The sequence below is a fragment of the Rousettus aegyptiacus genome, unplaced genomic scaffold (genome assembly GCF_014176215.1).
Source record: "Rousettus aegyptiacus isolate mRouAeg1 unplaced genomic scaffold, mRouAeg1.p scaffold_m13_p_18, whole genome shotgun sequence".
In the NCBI taxonomy this organism is placed as follows: domain Eukaryota; kingdom Metazoa; phylum Chordata; class Mammalia; order Chiroptera; family Pteropodidae; genus Rousettus; species Rousettus aegyptiacus.
Genome location: NW_023416293.1, coordinates 7,714,291 through 7,734,474, shown reverse-complemented (window position 1 = coordinate 7,734,474; position 20,184 = coordinate 7,714,291). Strand labels below are relative to the sequence as shown.

The window sequence follows — 20,184 nt, the reverse complement described above, 5'->3', positions numbered from 1 at the left end:
AGTCATCCTGACAGAGCAGCAAGAGCGACTGAGACTGCGGGAAGGGTCCAATGAGAATTCAAGAGGGACCCGCTTCGGAAATGCCGCTCTGATCTTCAGTTCCTTAAGAGTTACTTGCGGCGGGGGTGTTATGATTAGGATTAATAGTATTCCATCAGTGCATTTCACTAGGGTTTTTCCTCGAACCCGCTCACTCGCAGCAGTTGCGGGAGGCGTAATGAGGAAGCCCAGGACAGCCAGTCCCCCGTCTAAACCACTGTGGTCACTTTAGAAGACCAAATCGTCAGCGATTTGCATGGGGGAGGGGGGGGGCGGATAAAATCAAAGGGCTGAAGATGCGGCTAAGGCCGAGTCGCCGGCGCTTTCGGGGGCGCTGCGCCTGAAGGCTCAGGCAATGGGGGTGCCAGCGAGGCTGCGGCGGCGGGAGCTCTCCCGGGTCCTGCTTCCCAGTGAATCCTGCTGCCTGAGACCCAAGGCAACAGACTGACTTCCATTCGCAGCCTCAGCTCCAGACGCCTGGCTTTAGAAGCTAAAGCTTTGGAGGTTCTGGGGACCATCCCTGGGGGAGGGGGTGATAGGTTGTGAGGCTCCCGGGTCCCCTCTGATGCCTGCACGGTGACCGAGGGAGGATGTGCTAGAAATAGCTTTGCTGCAGAATGCATTCTTTTGCCATTTTCATATCCCGATACTGCACGAACAATCACCTGATTGATCGGGTAAGATTAGCTTTATTCCTTCTCCTCTTTCCTCTCCATGGTGTGTGTGTGTGTGTGTGTGTGTGTGTGTGTGTGTGTGTGTGTATGTGTGTGTGTGTGTGTGTGCGCGCGCACGTGCGTTCGTTCTCATGTTCTCATGTTCTCTCGCGCGCTATTAGGAACTTCCCATTCCTTTTTGAAATCTGCGTCCCCTGGGAAATTGCTTGTGTGACCGAGGGGCTGGTAATTATCTCTGTGGACAATTTATTTACATTTTGGCTACGAAGTGAATCCCCCACCCCCTTACCCCATTTAGGGGCGATCTCTCCTTCCCATGGGCTCACTCGCTCCCCAGTCTGGGATCCAGATAAAGAGGCTGTAGGAATCTTTTGCCCTCCCATTCTAGTTCTATCTTTCTCTGAACCCTGAAGCTTAAGCATTATCTGTCTCTCTTTTTTAAGAAATAGGAGGAAAAGTACAGTGGAAATTGATTTCTTGCACATACTGAGGTGGCGAATGATAGAGAGAATAAACATTTGCCCTGGATAAAAATGTTCTTGGTAAGTAATCTTATTTTCTGCGGTTGAAAAGGAAATAAATTGCTTCTCACTGCCCCATCCCCCACCCAATTCATTTATTCGCTCTCTGTATGTAAATCACGAGCTGGGTCAGTGGAAATGTTTCTTTTCCTCCTTCCTAGAACAGTAGCTCACAAGGATGAATATGAAGTAGAGGACTTTAAGGAGGTGATGTGAAGGCTAAATTTAAGGTCCTTCATTCCCTATGTTCAAAACCCAAACTCTAGTAAAGCTAATTCCTGCTTCCTTGCTAAAGGAGTACTGAAACATCTCCCTTAGTTCTCATTAATCCTCTTTCCTTTCTGGAAATAAGTTTCCAATAGTAACCCCTATGTCTATGCTTTTGGCATATCTTGGTCATGTTCTAATATATGATACTTCAGTTCCAGAAATAGGAATCCATATATGTATTTTTATTTTTTCATTTACCAAGTAAGTTCAAGGCATAAGTAAGCCCCTCCTACTGTATCTGTCTTGGTTCCAATGCTTGTGCAGATTAGTAGCCTCTTAAGTAGTGATCTGCATGTTGTGATGAGACCTATACATTCATAGAGGCCCCTGGCTCCCATGAGTCTGTAGCACCCCCACCTGTGCACGCTCATCGTGAGAAGAGTAGGCAGGTATGGAAGTGTGAAAAGCCAAACGGCCCCTCATGGTGCTTACATCATGTGTCACTAAGTGTGAAGAAGGACAAATTTTGCAAACTGTGTGAACTTGCTTTTCAAGTATAGGCTGATCATTGTGGATGCGAATCATTAATGGAGACTTGCTCTAAGAGATTATCATTGCAATTTTTAAGTTACAGAACATATTTTACTGGTGAAATATTTCTATTCTTTTTTCTTCCATTGCTGTCAATTCTTCCACTGTGAACCCTTCGTCTCCTAATTTTAATGATAAACAATAGGTTGTCACATAATTTATTCCTGATACAAACAGAATGCCCTTGACCTCATTAGAAATATCCGATATCAAAAATTCCATTGATAAGAATAGACTTCATTCTAGATAATCTATTTTCTAGAAATCACTAGTATAAAATCCCAGAAGGGAGATAGTTAAGTGGCACGTTACAACAGCAAGGCAAACTGCATGTGCCTAAGTATCTATCTATCGTCCTCATTACTATCAAAATGGGGGCGGGGGGAATTCAGTAAATACCTGTCTGTGTAACATTTTTTCTTTCTCTCCTTAGACTGCATTCCAGCCCTAATGATGTCCTAAAACAGAAGTTTTTCTTCCATCATCTCATTTTACCAAAAGGATAATTTCTATGTATGTCTCTGTATTTTACAGAGCCTGACAAATGTTACTGAGAGACCCTAGAGCCACATAAGGAGGATGGATATCCTGAATTGCAGCTATCACAAATATAACCTCACAGCTGTGATGTATAGAGAGCGTACTTTTCATATGAAATCTCAGTATGCACTGCCCAAACCTACCTGCCTAATTTACTATTCAAAGAAATAGTTTTTTGTTGAAGAACCAACTTGAGTTAAATTACAAAATGTAACTTAAAAGTTTTATTTTTAAGGTTGCTGTTCTTAAAAATATTTGTAGAAAAAAGTACAGTATAAAAAATAATTGTGCAACCCATGGTTCTTCAACTTTAAAACAGGTTCATAGCACTTCAAGTTTATTAAACAAATTTAAGTATCTGAGCATTCTATTAAATTATATGATTACATTTGAGCAATCTCAAAATAGGGCCATAGGCTTTATACTGTCTAGCTGGCTTTTACCTTAAGTACAAATCTGGTTTGTACTTAGAACTTTCTCAAAAGTTATACATTTTAATTTTATATTGAACATTCCTTTTCTGGATTGTCTCAATATACATCTGGAGTTGGTATTTTAGCACATTTTGTATTATTGGTAATGTTTTTGTTTGCTATTCTGGCCCCTTTTTAAGAATAAAGATACCATCTAATATATTTCTGATCTGTTAATCCACCTACATTTCCAATCTAAACTATGTTCAAGATTTATTAGAGAAATTGTGAAGCAACATACTTATGCAGCAAAATTCAATGTGCTTCAGATTATATAAATCAAATTTATATCAAAAATGGGTCATGATAAATTCAAACAGCTCCTTGCATGCAAGTCATACATGACACAGTTATGCATATATAATTGCCCTCATTCAAATATTTAAATTTATTCACTTAATATCTTTGCTACATGTATTTTGGTTTTAGAGCATTCTCTTTGAAAGTGTCTAAAGTTTCTTAAATACCTAAGTGTACAAGTATCTTCACACCTTACTCTATAAAATGTATATACACTGCTAAATAAGCCAAGCCAATATATTAGAATCTCAAAAACAGGCACGTTGGAACTTTAAAGGACTTTGAAGATCATGTACTCTAACTCTTTTATAATGAAGAAACAGAACCAGAGAGGTTAAGTGATTAGTGAAATCATACACTGAGTAGAAAGCCAAGGAACTTTAAATGCACTGTTCAGTTCTTAGCTAATGTTCATTCCAAATCAATTGTATTACTAGCTGCTAAAACAGATAATGAGATCGGGACAGGGAATAAATGAAAGAAAGAGCAGTTAGTACAAAGATGGATAAATTGCAGCCTTCTTAGAGTTTGTTTTGTTGATAACTAATACTCTTCACAATAGAATGTTTATTTCTCTGCTACTTTTATCCTAACCTCCTTAGTCCATCCCCACCCTCAATGACTGGGAAACATTTCATGACGTAACTTTACTTTCTCAGGGTAGAGGGCTTATTCTTTTAGTGCATGCATTGGATTGTTTCCTGAACTATTCCCGCCCCCATACAAAATGACCTTAAACTAGATAATTCCAACCACCTGCAATATTATATGTCATCGTTTTACCTCCATGTTCTACTTTTTAAATTCCCTACCAATAAAAAACAAAACAAAACAAAACAGGACTATAGCCAGAAGAAAGCAATCATCTCAAAATCAGATTAGACCCTGGTTTATATCCGACAACACACATATACAGTATAAAATAAATGTGGACACTAAGACAATGCACTGTGATGAAAATGTTATGCAAAAATAAAAAATAAAAAATCAATAAAAGTAAGTCCATGCTTCTTTGAAAAATGGCTTTCCTGATTAGGAGAAAAGCTTTAGGACTTCAACTATTTAGGATGTTCAATTTTCTGGAAAGGTTGAAGCCATGTTACTCATCTTCATTCATTCATATACAGCCGTATTTGAGTATTACATGAAAGCTATTTTTTTCCAATATGACAAACCAAAAGACAAATATTAACACAATACATTGGTGGTTACTATTACTTCAAAGGGACTAGGAGTTATCACTACTTTCTGAAATAAAAAAAAAGACCAGAATAGAATAAAATCTAAATATATATTTGAATGCTTATAATGTATTCTTTTAAAATTAAAATTGTGTATTAATCTGAAGTGTTACAAAAGATTAAAAATATATGAGAAAGCATTTATATTGGTAATTTTATGTTTTAAGGGTCAAAAACAAAATCTACTCTTAAAACCGATTTGTTGATAAATCCGAATTTCTAATTGTTAAAGAGATAAGTAGATTCATAGTATTTTTTAAAAATGCCTACTATAGGCTTGTTTCTTGAAATACATTACCTCAATATCAAGTGCGTGATTTGGTTATAAACCTTTTATATATGAAGTAAAAGGGTCAAAAATCACAAGCTAAGTAGAAGATTCAGAATTGGAAATACCTTTTTTATGGCACAAGAGTCTGGGTGGATTCCCATGGAATCCATTGTCTATCACATGTAAAATACTGGGGCAACAGAAGCATTCTGGAAGCATTTGTTGAGCGGCATTTGCTTTGCTGCACATGTTTTTGTGGGGCAGATGATGTCTTCACGCACATGTGATGGGATTCGGAGCCCAACCTATTTCAGAGCACTGGGCACCTGCTGTCAGCTCCGTGAGGAGTCATGTCTGCACTTTCTGCGGGTTTGTATCTATTCTCAACTCCCTCGCTTTGCATCTCCACCGTCTAGTGCAGGATGCCACATACAGAAGATCAATAAGAATCTATTTAATGAATGCAATCAGTACTTCACCAAATTTTCCTTCTTTAACACTTTTACAAGGGCCCTGTTGTATTTAATTGTTACCCAACATTTAGAAATATCATTACGAAAGGACATCATTCTTCAAAATACTTTCAGAATAGTTGACGAACATCTGGCTTAGTAAACCATCTTAAAAATGATGACCCTCTGCTGTTGCATGTGACTTTATATTTTTATAAATACTTTACTATTCACCATACTAATTTAATCCTCTGACCATTTTATTTAAGAATGCGAAAAATAAGTTATGAGGAAATTGATACACCATTACTCATTATTAAGAAAAAAATGAGGTCTGTTGATTTGCCATACTGTATTTCATAATCTGTTGGAAGAAGAAATATAATAGAAATATCAAATTATTTATTATGTAAATATTTACATTTATATAAATATTAAATTATTTATGAAAATGTAAACTTTTTATGTCACTTTTTCAAGTAAACTATAGTCATAGAAGAGTAAAATGTTCCCAGTATCATGAGTTGAATCATAAAACTATCAGTTTACATAGCATTTAGCTATTCAGAGTTCTCGGAATTAAGATTTTTCGACATTAACAAAAGTGATTATTTTCTAAATTATTTTATTATCAAATCTATTCACGACTGCGGTGACTGGAGCACGTGCACTGGCATAGTGGTCCTACGGCCGAACATATTAGCATCCGATGTATAAACATACATGCTTTTAGAAATAACTTACCAAAAAAACAAACAACTTCGAAAACACTAAAAAAATGATCAGATACAACTTCCTGATAATCTCTCCTTGTATCTGGATTTCAATGATAATTCAGTGTGGTAGAAAAAATAATTGCCCCCAAAATGTCCACATTCTAATTTGCAGAACATGTGACCAGACTATCTAGCATGGCGAAAGGAGCTTAGCAAATTGCGTAAGGTTAAGGACCTTGAGATGCAGAAAGCAGCCCAGATCAGCCCTTACAGGACATTTGGCCCTGTCTGAAATATCCACAGGGACATTTGGCTCATGCTGAAATAACCTTGATATTTGATCCTGTCCAAGACGTCCACTCTTAGAAAATGCCACATGGTTCAAAGAGGCTGTAATGCTTATTTCTACTTCTGGTTTACAAGACTCATGCATAAAACAAGCACTATCGAATTGTACTGGTACACTAATTTGGCTGTGGCAGCATTACTAATGACAATCTTTGTTGCCTCAGAAGCCTAGCAGGTCACAGCATGAGGGATGAGGCAGATGGATCAGCTTAGACCAAAAGTTTCTATGGACGTTTTGGACAGCACCGAATGTCTGTTACTCAAATTGGCTGTCTCTGCCTAATGCGGTCATGAGAATCCTTACCAGAGGGAGGCAGAAGGACAGAGTCAGAGACAGAGGTGGGATGCCAGAAGCAGATGGAGCGATGGGGACCACTAGCCAAGGAATGCAGGCAGTTCACCCTCTAGAAGCTGGAAAAGGGAAGGAAACCAACTCTTCCTTTGACCTTCCAGAAAAAATGAGCCATTTTAAACTTCTAACCTCCAGGACTAGAAGTTAATAAATTTATGTTCTTTTAATACACTGTATATGTGTGATAATACATAACAGCAACAGAAAACTAACAGAACCAGCCGTGCAAAGACTTCAAAAATCAATAGTATGTTCTCTCCTCTCTAGAACTTTGCAGTTTTACCACAAACTCTTGCTTTCATTCTATTTCTCCAAGTATTTTAATCAAGATGAAACTTGACCTCGTCATGAACCAAGCTGATTCTTCCAACTTGGTTACACAGGGAATAGACAGAAACCAGGGTGGGGAGAACAAGTCATAACAATAGTTTCCAGAAATAAACTAACAATTTAAGGGCTTACAATATTACTTAGTTTTAATCATGTAGAATGTATTACCTAGCACCCAATGCACACTGATTTGTTAATAACAAATATTAATATAGGTGTAAAGAAGTGAAGAATGATCATTATATTTGAAGAGTATATAAAACTATATGGTATAAAGAAAAGACATGAAGCACAATAAGATTAAGCACAGAAGCCAATGGAAATTAGAAAAATATTAAAAGAAATTTGAGACTTAAAATGAGACCAGAAGAGGATGACTTAGAGGGAATGGACAGATTTTTCTTTTCATGGAAAGACTGATATAACGATTTCATCATTTTCTCCTTGTATTTTGTACACTATTGAATTCCAAAAGAGAGACTGAACATTAACTTAATTAAGATGCATCATTAATTTTAGTGTCTCATGAACTCCTAAGGCCTTTTACCCCTTTAATGAAAGTAAAATGAAACTAAGTTACTTGATTGCCAATCCTCTTGGTATTTCTTACTCTCTAATGCTTATACTCCCCAGTCTCAAGAAATGCACAGCTCATGAGAAGATGAAAAATAATCGTTCACATTGATTATGGAGCTTTGCCTCTTAGGAGAAAATATGAATTTATAGACAAAAGAATTCATTTCATATTTATAGAAGGATACCAAGTCTAAAAGTCAATTCAACAATTATTCATTGAGCATTTGCTCAACAATCATTTACTATAAGAATTGTTTTATATAAGAAACAAGGTTCTAAATGTTATAAGAATATAAAAATAAGTAAGTTACAGACTTTAGGCCCTAATAGGAGGAAAAGGAAGTTTACTGATAAATATCAAGGTTACTTTGATTCCATCCTATACTCTAGTCACACTATCAATCATCCTTTTTTAGAAAGGAATATAAATTTATTGCCATCTATGGGCCAAGCACTTCTGAAAATAATATGCTGAATGAGATTAAGTCATGGATCCCAAGTACCTTACAATAAGGTAAATAAAAAACCCAGAGTTGAATAAGTGCCTTTTCTTAGCCTAGGCACAAGGTCTCTTCAGCAGTACACCCAGGATGCTTCACTTATCTACATTATACACTTTTGGAAGCATGTAAGTTTTGTCACCTCTTGCCTTCACTGCTTGGCAAGAGGAGTTTGTTTAGCCCTTAAGAAGCAACAGTTGAAGAATCTTTGAGCTCATAAATATCTTGCCAGGGATCTCACGCTTCTGCTTACATGACTCATTGTTGTTTCTCTTGCTTATTTATGGGAAAGCTATTTGTGGAAAGCTGGGACATGTAAACCACAAGCCGAGACTGCTCTTCTGGGCTCCTGACTGATATATACAACTGACCATACAATAGCTTCTATTAAAAGAATGTCACACTGCACTCTAAAGCAATAAACTCAAAACTAAACTCACCATCTTTTTCCTTACACTGGTCTCCCTACCCAGTATTCCCAAACTTGGGAAACGGTACCACCATGCATCCAACTGTAGAAGCCATTCGTGAACTAAGTTCTCACTCTTCCTCCATACTCAATTTGTCAGCAAGTAGGTACAACATTGTAAATAACTGTATTCAGATCAATTCTCTCTGACCACTCTGCCATGACCCTTGTCTGTGCTATTACTATTTCTCTTTTAAACTACTAAAAGCTCCTCCTCATTGCACCTATCCTGAATTCACGACAGCCTGGTCATGTAACTGTGTCACCCCTCCAGATATGATTCTTTGTCCTTAGAATGGATTCCACTGTTCTTCAGATCAAGTCACAGTTCCCCAGTTTGGTTTATTAGCCATATGAACTGGCCCCAACCAAATTCTCCAGCTTCAAAATGTACAAAACGCTCCTTTATCCTCTTCAATCAGGACACGATTCCACTCTCTTCTATCCACCCTCCCCCCATGTGCTCCATGTCCTTTGCTATCTGTCTGCCTGGAGTCAGATGTTCCCTCTCCATCTATCCCGGCTCAATTTCCACTCAACTGTCATTTTACAAACCAGGTGCGATTCCCTGGTGGCCCTTTGACATCTCTAATCAAAATCCCTCCTATAAGCCTAACATTTGTAGGTATGTAATCAGGTTCCATAAAGTAATTGTGTAAGAAAATGAATTAGGCTTTCAACTCAGTGTAAGCCTGTAACTGACTTGGCTGCTCTTAGCCATTAATACTCTAATACTAAAGGCCCGTGACCCATGCAAGAGCATAATATCATCAGATGATGTTACCAGCTTTTATTTCTTAATAAAAAATAGCTAGTTATGAAATAAGAATTAAACACCCTACAAATATCTATAAAGATAGAGAAGAAAAGAAATAGCAAGAAACTATATAATATCGCTGTTTTGGCAATTCTAAGTGACCAAACTCACCTAAAAACAAAACAAACAAAAAACCCTCTCATTTTCTCAAAGAATATAACTTTTATTCTTTTCCTGCATTTCCCTTCCTATTATTATGTATCCTTGTTAAAAAAAATCTGAAGTAAATATGGTTTAAATTCCTCAATCTCTTTTTCAAAAAAAACTATGCCCTATTTGTTTTCTTTGGAATCAGATATTTTGAATACACAAATTACTTATCTTCACAACTGCCTTGGGGATACGAAGATCATATTATCATTTGTACAAAGAAATATGTGTATTTTTCTCAGGTTTTTGGAAATCTTAAAGATCTTGATTTCATTAATGCTCTAAATTTCAAAAGAAAATTATTGCTCTAATTATATTTATATATCATATAAATTTTTCAATGACATATTTTTTATATTTTCCCCAACTATTGTAACAAGGTCATAAAATTTATATGCATAAATATCAACCTTTCAGTGCATCATATTATACTCCCATTAAAAAAAAACTAGTAGAAAATATCATATGACTTAAAATTCATCATGAGCAAATTTGGAAGCAATTTTGAATGAATGAATGAATGAATGAATGAATGGATAATTTGGAGATGCTGTTCTTTGGGAAGTCAAAGGAGACTTAAAGTTCATGTAAGTCTTAAAAGTTATTAAGAATATACGGAATACCAAAATTTATCTGGTATACAAATATGGAATTCACATTAGTATAGCTTCATAATATAAATGATTCTAATATAAATTATCTGTATTTCACATAAAAGTAACATGATACTGAAGTTTACTTGATCTATACATCTGTGAAATGCTTGTTGAAACAAAAAAAAATTTCTATTGTGATTCCAGAGTCCAAAATATTTTCTGTTATTACAAACTATAGGGTTCCACATCTGGAAATTTTTTTAATCAAACTATTTAGAATCACAATATTATTAAAGATATATATGTGATTCATTATTGCTTTGACTCTAATCTGTCTCATTTTAAAATCATTATTAACTCTAAAATCTAGTGGTGATTTTATTATTCAAAAACTTAGTTGAAGATTCAGATTTATTTCTACAGTTTATATAGTTATCTGAGGATATCAACTTTTATATTGTTTGTTATTGACATTAATATATTTTCTATTTATCTCTTAAAGCTATAGGAAGCCTAACTCCAAAATATTTTAAAATATTTTTCTTTCCTTCACACAGTGCCTCTCATTTTTTTTTTTTTTTGGTTGTGTGTTTCATAAAATATATCCTGATGCTCGTGCATGTAACAAAATGTGACTTCCTGATTGCCAACCCTAGAGTTTTCTGTCAGTCTTGATTCTTCTCAATTTAACAGTGGCCTTGCACACAGTCAATCAAAATATTCTTATCACTTGACTTCATGGGGTAGCAGCAATTTCTCATTTTGCATGTTATCTTTCCAATCATCCTTTTTTTTGCATATGTAGCAAAAACACTTCCTAAGACTGCTAATATGCCACTTAGAGTGTATAATTAATGGCGAGGGTCGGTCAAAGCACCTTGCTCTTGGCTGTGCCTCCTGAACTCACAGTCTCTGCAGGGCTTAATGGTAATAGATGCACGGGAGGCATCGCATGGAGAAAAAATGTGCCATTTGATCATAATATGTTTCATCAGAAATATTCCATGTTCGGTATTTCGAAGTTTTGTTCTTAAAGCAGACATTAGTTTCTATTGCAGAATTTTTTTTCTTTTTTGTATTTTAAAAGGGAAAAGAGAAGACTTTCCTTCAATTGGCAAAGCTTTCAGAATAAATATATGCCAGATATTAACATTTTTATATTAACTAATTTAATATCATTAGTACACTGGTCTCATATACGACAAAATAATTCATATTATACATTTAGAATGAGTATTAAAAAAGTGCTCACAGAGAGATTTGAAATGTGCTGGGCCAGAAAAAAAAATCAATTGTAAGGTGATACATATTTACTTCTTCAATAAAACATATTATTTATTTATATATATATATATATATATATATATATATATATAAAAACACGTACTGTCCTATTTTCAAGTTGGCTTGTCAACTACAATATACTATATGCAAGCCCACACCAATAGTTTAGTTTATTCATACAATTTCTTGGGGTTTGCCTAGATGATTTATATTTATTAAATGATTCAACTGTTACAATAAATATAATTTTTTAACCGATCAATTAAATAATTAAAGATCCTGAGTTATTTGGATTTATTGGGTTTGCAAAGTCATTAGAGACTGAAACAGGGTGATATTGAAATTTCCTCTTTTCTGTTTGCTAACTGCCCTTATCAGTCCAATCAGCAATCATAAGGCATTGAGTTTATTGACTTCTCCAGTACAGCTTATTTTTTTAATTAAATCAGAAGAACTTAGTATGTGATGATTTTTTTTGGAACCACAGCACTTATGAAACAGAAAAGACAGAGTAGAGGCATCAACAAAATCAGGTATGAAAAACAGTTCTTCCATAGAGTAGCTGTATGCTCTTGACCTAAACACTTTGTGTGCAGAGTTGAGGGATAGATGCTTGCCATAATAGTAATTTATGTATATGATAGATCTTTGTAAGGATTATGTGTGGGTAATTGCAAGAATAACTAGGAGTATCATGATAGAACAGAAAGTCTAAGGAATTCTCTCACTCCACCACAACCGGACTGGGACTGGCCATAATTTTCAGGTCGTAAGGATGGTAAGAGAGGTCTCTAAGAATCTCAAACAAATCAGCAGACGATCACAAGCTACATCCTGCGTGGCTGGAGTCGGGCCTTTGAGATCAGGAATAAGGCAGTAGTGGCTGGACCCAAGGGCAGAGCCACTGGAGAAGCTGCCTAAGTATTTTGGGCGTAAGGAACTGGGAAGAAGACCCCGGCGGGGGGTGCGGGGCAGCACAGGGCCAGAGCGAAGGCGAGCTTCCGGGACGGCGGGGTCCCAAAGGACCGATTTCCCTGAGACCAGTGCACAGATTGGATCACTAATGTGGAGAATGCACGCCTGGAAATCCCACTGAGGCCTGCAGTGGCTCGTAGTAGGAGCGCATCCTGGCTCTCTGAAACAGCCAAGGCCAACCCTTCCTAAAAGAGCTGTCATCTCAAAGATTAATGTGAGATCGTGATGATATGTGTTCGTATGGAGTACCTGTGAGATAATCGGACACTTTGTTTACGTTAAAATGCATATCATGCATACGTATATGTGTGCGACAGAGAATATGTGCCACCATCAGCAAAGCTCAGGGAAGGAATTCAACTTACTTCTACCAAGAGCTGCTTTCCATGCCTATTGATACTGTGACATGCTTTTGATTATAATTCTAACTCCTTGTTCTCTGTTTTCGTACACATTTCCAAGCCAGCTTCAGGAAAACACTTAGCATTTTTTTTCGGAGCCACTTATGTAACAACACAATCATGCCACCTCTCTGCGTGCAGCCTTTTAATCATCCCACTTTACCTATGGAGTGTTACATAAAGCCCTTAAACATGCCCCTGGCAGTATTTCTGAGATGGGCCTTCCCTTCACAGCACACAGCCTCGCGTCCGGTCGGCGCCAGTGCTCATCTGTTTGCATCCTCTATGTTTTACATAAGCATTAAAGCAGAACATATACATGCATGGAATTTCTTTTAAAAAACATTTAATATTTATGTTCTAAATCTATGCATTTTCCTACAAGAATGAAGACATGGAACTTAGAAAAAATATGGCAGTGTGAAAGAGTTTGGTCATTTCTCATTTACATTAGCAGCAGGAGGAAGAAACAACAGTGATGAAGGCTTGTGTGGGTGGAGAGAGACAAGGGAGCGTTGGGAGGAGCCGTAGTGTGAAACCTGGGCGGGTGACCCAGGGACATATAAAGCATTGACCAAATGAGCGGTCAAGGGGATGCGGCGTGCACCCATTTGGCCTGAGAGGTCAGAGGATTGAAAGAGGGAAAGTCTCGAAGACAAAATTTATCTTTGAGGAGGGTATAGGGAATCCCGCACAGTTGAAAAATCTTTCAAATTTGAATTTCGTAATTGCTTCCCATTCCAGTTTTCAAATTGCAAGTCCCAATTCAATTCATTCTCATCTGCTACAAGCTTGTTTTTAAACAGAACTGATTACAGAGTTTGTGGATTTCTAAATCCTTTGCCTCCTTCTTTCCCCATCTAATTTTCAGGGATGTCTCCTCTGTAGTACTGCGATGGGACACAAGTTTTAGTGGCGTCATATTTAGAAAACAAATAGCTTTCTGTTACTGCAGGAATAAATTGAAGTTTTTTACATTGGTGTTTGGAACCCTCCTACCAAAAAAAAAAAAAAAAAGAATAGAGTAAGGAAGAGAAATATTCTGTATCTAAATACCACCTGGCCATATTTATATTTATATATTGATATAAAATACAGTGGTTGTAGCTCAATTTCAACATGTTTTAACTGACATTTTTCAGATCCATAACTATTAATCAATCCCTAGCTACTGAAATTGGACCACGGCCACTGTTTGCAGCCCAGCTGCAGCAGCAACATCTGGGCTGGTTGTTAAAACACGTCGCTGACACCCACTCGCTCACTCCTCGATGTGACGGGGGAGAGTTGTCAGGATTCACGGAGTCCGTCCCATCCACCCCTTGTTCACACCATCAGAGCACAGAGTTACTGGCTTCCAGAATTTGGCATCTATGCGTACGAGCTGTAACAGATTAGTGTTGCTATTTAGAGGAACATGCAGCCCAGGGTGCCGAATGTAGTGAGCATGTGAATGTGTTAGCTCATGAGTTTTCTGGACCTTCACCCTCTCTGAGCACAAGAGAATCTCACTGCTTTTCAGCATTTTCTTCAAGTCATTTAAACAGAACTGTAGAAATCCTTGGTGATGTTTAAAATATTAGAAAAAGACAGAAACAGATACAAGCTTTTTCTCTGCTTTCTGAAATGTGGTGAATGTTTGAACAAGATGAACAAGCACAGGTACCAGGTTGAGATGGAGTTTTCACACGCAGATTCTAAAAGTCCAGACTAGCCTGTGTGTTAGCGGCTCACTGACTTCCCATTCTTCGGTAATCTGCATGACTGTAGGGCTAAGGGCCATTAAAAAAAGTCGACCTGGCAAATTTGGCCACTCATAATTCAAAATCTGCAGAAATAATGAGGTTCTGAAACAGTGTTTTAAAAAAAAGTGCAAATTGTGAGCAATATAATAACCTAGCTCATACACTGCTTCCAAGTGGTTAGTTTTTCATTTGTCAGGGAAAAATAAAGGAAAATCATCAATTATATTTCCTTGACTCATATATCTTAGGTTTATTTTGATACTTAAGAAACTGGAGGGGAAACAAATGTATTATTGCAAATGTGCTTCTTTGCTTGGCAGGGGCTCACGTTTTGCAGGTATGCGTACCTGATAACAGCACACAACTGGAGAGATCACAGGAAATTCGAAAAGTGAGTTTAGATTAATGTAAATCGATCTTTCTTGGAGTGGAATGCAGCCACCAGATTATATTTCAAACAGGGAGCTGGTGAAGGAAGGCAACTTTGAACTGCAGGACAGAGAGCAGAGCACAGAAGTAAGGAACGTGGGGGAACGTGCCAGACACTTCAAAACCACCGGCTGCAGTCACACACAAAGCCTGGGCTTTGCACCCAGGTGGCACGCACACAGAGGAAAGGTAAACCCTGCAAGAAGCCGTCCCCACACTACTGTGAATTACGCGTGGAGATGGAGACCCCAGGTCCTGCGGGCTTTGCGACTGCAGGTGAATCGCAAACGGAGGGCTGTGCCTCGTTATAGGTTTGTCTTAAAACATTACGGAAAGCCCTAAGGCGAGCCCCGGTGGCTGACTCAGTTTAGATTTCTAAGTGTCCTGCTCCCTTCATTCTGCTGCATCACGACCTCTGCCGTCCATGACATCATTTTTGAATCTGATTCTTTCTGTTACCAGGATTATCTATGACCAAAGGTAAATCCACCTGTGCATGAAAACAGATGGTCTTGTGGCCAGGGTGACACTCCGAGACACTTTTCTTTCTTTTAAGCTCTGAAATAGGCCTGCTTTGCCACATCTTGTTCTATTAGACTCTTCCCTTAAACTTCTTACCAAGTTTGTGAATGTGCCCTTCCTACAAGAATTGTGGTGAAATAGTGAAATAATCGCTTTGCAATGAGAAACTCAGATGTTTAAAAAACGTGATTTTCTATAATTTAATTTACTTTATATTTACTTTATATCTTGTATACTGATCCTGTCTGATGTGCAACAACACGAAAGCTGGGTCGTTCCCAAATTATGTTATTTTTAGTTATTTCTCAGTCACATCAGATTATAACTCCAATTATATTCGGTAGCATTTCCATTTTATACTTTCAGCCCCAATGAATTTCATGCAAAATGTCTGGTGGCTTATGGAAATACCAGCCACATTTGTGGGAGGGAAATACAGAAGACGCATTATTGATTTTTCTTGATGCTACTTTAACAGCATCTGAGATATAATCTGTTTTATCTGCCTCTTGGGCATTTTCTGGCCTTTCCTGCCATATACTAGAGAGCAGTTGTTCCTTCCAACCTAGCTGCATAGTTCACACGACAGCTTTTGTCATTGTGGACACGACAGGTCTACCAGCTTCCTCTCTGCTGAATTTCCTTCATGTGTTAGAACCGCTGAGGGACTGTCCCCTTGCATTCTTCTTTGACCCACAGTTGTTGGCGGACACTTATTAACGAGGGCAGCCTTTGGCTAGGTAACTAAATAAGGAAGGCGTTACACTGAGGTGCCTCTAACGCTGTGGGTATCTCTACAGACAAATGAAAATCTAAGCGGCGAATGCCTCAAGGGCATAAAATCAGAATGCTGAACACAACCAATCACAAAAGCCAACCAGGCTTTAAGCCATAGCCAACCAAGCTTTCCTTCCATTGCTCCCACACCTCCTCTACTTGTCTCCCCCCTAGTTCCTACAGACCAGAGAGCTCCCAGCCATCTTGGTGTGGCACTGCTTGATTTCAATTAATTTTTGATCCAATAAACTCTTAAAAATGTTTACTGTGCCTCAGTTTATCTTTTAATCCCTCAAACTCCTGTAGAAGATGTACTCCAAACATGCCCCAGTTCACTCTGCCTTTCTGTCTGTCATTGCAGCTACTCCTGGCCACCAAAAGCGAAAACTATCCCCCTAAGCCTTGAATCTGGTCTGGCTTTGTGACTATCTTGGTAAATACGATGTGACAGAAATGAAGACATGGCAGTTCTAGGATAGGTTTCTGGAAGTTTCCTGTGCTTACTGTTTTTTCTCTTAGATCTGGTAACCATCACATGAATGAGCCTGGGCGATTCTGCTGGAGGATAAGATGTCACTTGGCCCATTCGTCTTAGCCCAGGACACCCTAGATCAAGGAGATTGCTGCTGATTTCAGAACACATGAGGGAGCCCAGTTAATACCACTGGAACCGTCCATCTGCATGGTGCTGCCCACAGACGCAAAAGTGAGCCTGGCAAGATCCGAAGAAACACTCGGCCAACCCGTGGTCTTGTGAGTGACAGAAAAATGCGATGGTCTTAGGTCACTGAGTTTTGGGGTGGTTGGTTGAATAGTTATCTGGTAAAGCCCCTTCCAGCTCTCAGTTCTGCTACCTCGATGCCACTGTGACATAAAGGACACAGGGCAGTGCTGAAGATCAGCCTCGCTAAAGGTGACGGGAGAGCACAGGCCTGCTTCCCCAGCAATGACCACACAACCTGCTGTATCGCTGCCTCTGCCCTTTCCAAATCCCTAATAATGCCTTGTGGGGGCCGGATATCAGAAGTATTTATGAGGGGAACAAACTTACAACTTCACTGCCAGCACTGACAATATGGAACGCTACCCCAGAAGGTCAACAGAGAAGAAAAAGAACTAACTGCCTTGATTCCTAATACATTAAAAGCTGAGTTTATATCAACATAATGAAAAAAACGTTCTTACTCTTATAGGCTCCTCCTCCCCACACACTTATTGGAGTATTTTATTTGTAAAAGTCCTCCTCCGTCAGCTGTTACTGAGTTGAAACCTTTCCTTGGTCTCTTAATCTTATTCTGGACAAAGAAAATGACCCAACTTTCCTTGATTTTTCACATACTTGTACAACACAAACAAAAAGATTTGGCCGGCACTATGTTAGATCCACCGCACGTTCTTATGATGATCACATGCACACTTGCCTTTCTGCTGCACACGCTGAAATGTTTTTCCATGGCACCTCAGACTGGAGAGCAAGTAAACGCCAAACGGTCAAGCAACCAACTGAAGGGAAAATCCATGTATGTATATATGACTTATTTTAAGGTGCTGGCTCATGCAATTGGCCATGTCTGCCATCTGCAAGCTAGAGACCCCGGACTGCCAGATGGCGTGGATTCTAGTCAGGGTCTGAAGGCCGGAGGCCAAAAGTGCTGATGGCAGGAGAAGGTCGATTTTCCAGCTCACGTCATCAGGTAGAGAGAATTCGACCTTCTTCTTCATTTTTGTTCTATTCAGCCCCTCAGCAGATTAGACGATGCCAGCCCACATCGGGCAGGGCCATCTGCTTTACTCAGTTCACCAATTCAATTACAAATTTCTTCCAGAAATAAACTCGCATACACACCCAGAAATAATGTTTAACAAGGTATCTGGGAAACTCTTGGCCCAGTCAAGTTGAGACATAAAATGAACCGTCACGTTGAGTCATTCGCATCTGTGGCCACACAGCTTAACTCCCTCCTGGTCGCAGGTGTACTTCCGATAAGCGCTCCATGCTTGTCTCCACCGCCTCACCTACAATTCAGTCTTTACCCTTCTTCATTTCTTTCTCTTTTCCTATGCCATAAGCAGCCTATTTTTCCCTTCCTTCCTCACTTCAAAACTGAACGCACACTGCCAGAGTCACCAAATAATTGTTTTGTTTTTTGGTTTTTGGTTTTTAATTCTGTTTACGAATATGTGAATGGTCTTTTCTGGACTATCAGATACTGTTAATCACTACCCGCGTCCTCAAACTGCTTTTCTTCCTTGCTCCATGCATGGAGCCATCATCTCCTGATAAAGCAATGTCTTCTTCTGAAACACCTTTTGAAGGACCTGCCTGAGGCTCTTCTTGAGGAAGTGTCACTCTTTTCAGAAATCTTTGTCATTTCAGAGAAAATTTCTGGTGTCTTCAATCTGAATTTATTTTTGACATTCAAACAAGTTTACTTTCTGCTGACATTTTTATTATAAATTTGACCCCATTTTCTCATATAACATGGAAGACCACTAAATATTATCTATATCATTATTTTTGCAGTATTTGTAATATTCTTTCCAAATTTTGTGTAGTCTCTTATCATTAATGCAAATTCTATTGTCTAAAGCCACCACCTAAGAAACAATACCTGAGACAGAATTAGGATAATACATATATTGGAACGGGTATAGAAATGAATAAAGAAGGTTTTGAAGGGGACATGGTTATCAATGAGAATGCAGACAGGGTTTCTGTCTAAACCTTGGAGATCTTACCTAACATATCTGTAGGTAAGCTAAGGAATAAATAAATGATTTTATTAAATGATAGCTTTAAGAGTCACAGATTTTTTTGCAATTCCTTTAAGATGTGCTGATTATGCTTCTGTAGCCATTATGCTACAGCAATGTTTATAAGACAAAATGAATTAATCACTGGAGAAATTATTTAAACTACTTAAGATCTGATGGAGTAATATTCTGAGGAAATGATATTAAATTAGATGACATATAGTAAAAGAACTTCTTGTTACTTAGTGAGGTAATTTCAAAGGAAACTATTTTAGTATGCTAAAGTTGAAGCTATTTTCAATGGCTTGATAATTTGAAATGTTGATTGCCAGCCAAGTAATAGATTAAGTCTTTTAGGAACACAGATATGTCAGTAGTGAAGCAATAAGCATAATACTACTTAGTATTTTTAATCTTCAAAATATTTTGTAAACATTATCTAATTAATCCTTGTATCAACCCCATGAGATAGATGAATATCATTCTCATTTTACTGATGTTAGAACAAAGAATATTGTGTGCAAATGCCAAGTCACAGAGTGCAAAATGTTGGTTTTGTATCAATGATCCCAGGAACTCAAGACTAAAACTAATTGCAAATCTGCATTTCTAAACACGGTTTAAGTTGATTTTTAGACAATGAATATATGATTCCTAAAAGGTAGTAATTAGCATTATATAAAAACTTTAAATAAAAATCTAATGTTTATCTTTTAGTAGTGAAAGTCATTTCACTATATTATTCTTTCCAATTACAGCCAAGATTCTGAATTAATTATACTTTTAATATTCTATGCTTTCCTATATATTTTGTTCAACTGTAATTATGGCTGGTAATATTTAAACTTTCTTCATTACTCATCCTTGATTTTAAAGTTATGAAAATGCAATCTCACTTCAACAAATGATACAACATAAACTACAGACGAAGTTCCCACTGCAACCCAAGCCCCCCGACCGTGTAGGCCAGTGGCAGGGGTGCCGGCAGCCTGGCACGTGCTCTTTCACACCCTTCTCTCCGCTTGTGCAAACATACACGTTTGGAGGCATTCCATGTAGACTGTCAGACATTTTTATATAGGAGCAGTAACTTATGTTACACTTTGCTCTGTCACTTGCTTTTTTCATTCA

The 20,184-nt window shown here is 38.0% G+C and overlaps 1 protein-coding gene and 1 long non-coding RNA gene across 2 annotated transcripts in view; one reads left to right on the top strand and one right to left on the bottom strand.

Annotated features, from left to right (window-relative positions):
- The window catches only part of BRINP3 (BMP/retinoic acid inducible neural specific 3), a 295,934-nt gene that overhangs the window by 230,566 nt on the left and 45,184 nt on the right, over nt 1-20,184 (bottom strand). The gene's annotated exons all lie outside the window — the stretch shown is intronic.
- On the top strand, nt 280-4,617 carry LOC118613358. Its single transcript, XR_004955407.1, has 3 exons — nt 280-716; nt 1,157-1,255; nt 2,469-4,617. It is a non-coding gene; the product is annotated as an uncharacterized LOC118613358 (long non-coding RNA).